This window comes from Octopus bimaculoides, chromosome 23, assembly GCF_001194135.2.
Source record: "Octopus bimaculoides isolate UCB-OBI-ISO-001 chromosome 23, ASM119413v2, whole genome shotgun sequence".
Taxonomy (NCBI): Eukaryota; Metazoa; Mollusca; class Cephalopoda; order Octopoda; family Octopodidae; genus Octopus; species Octopus bimaculoides.
In genome coordinates this window covers 11922597-11923458 of record NC_069003.1, presented here as the reverse complement: position 1 = coordinate 11923458, position 862 = coordinate 11922597, and the positions used below count along the sequence as shown (strand labels likewise).

The following is an 862-nucleotide window of genomic DNA, read 5'->3' as shown; positions in this document are numbered from 1 at the left end:
TATATATATATATATATATATATATATATATATATATATATATATGAATGAGGGTAAGTCAAAAATTATCTGCATTTTCACCATAACATATCTTTATTATTGTCACACTGCCTTCTGTGCACATGTGCTTATAGTTGGTACAATTGTGGTCACATGATAGAAGTTTGAGCCTGATCGTGCCATTTTTCTTTCTGGCTTTACAGCAATGTGCACCAAAGAAGAACAAGAACAATGATCCAAGTGATGGTAATGGTGAACCGGTTCACCATTACCATCTATCAGGCATGCTGAATCTTCTTGCCAGTAATGGAGTTTGACAGCTGTCCTACCCCCTCTTCGTGCATCACGCCTGTCCAGCCTCTTTTAAACTTCTCGGTCCCTTCATATACACCCCTATGCAGTAGTGCACTGACCCCGTATTGTGCTAAAAGCCTCCAATGAATTTCAGCACCTGACACACCTTTCGACCAGAGAAATCAGATCGCTGCTCTTTGCTCTTCTTTGATGCACATTCCTAGTGAAGTGGCCACGTTTACACTGTAAAACCCGAAAGAAAAATGGCAAGATCAGGTTCAAACTTTGATCATGTGACCACGATAGTACCAACTATAAGCACACATGTGCAGAAGGCAGTGTGACAATAATAAAGATATGTTATGGTGAAAGTGCAGATAATTTTTGACTTCCCCTCATATAAATATACCGGAGTAAGCACATAAAATGTGCAACAGGGTGGAAAAAAGAGTACTCAAATACCAGATGTAGAGTAATATGCTTTATTTAAAGCAGCAGAAATATAACAAAAGACTGTTACTCGGAGTTTTACGTTCCCATTCATCGGACAGTTTTCTAACATTTTTCT

The 862-nt window shown here is 38.4% G+C and overlaps 1 protein-coding gene across 2 annotated transcripts in view; it reads left to right on the top strand.

Moving 5' to 3' along the window:
* Positions 1-862, top strand: part of LOC106883599 (uncharacterized) — a 44795-nt gene that overhangs the window by 42928 nt on the left and 1005 nt on the right. The gene's annotated exons all lie outside the window — the stretch shown is intronic.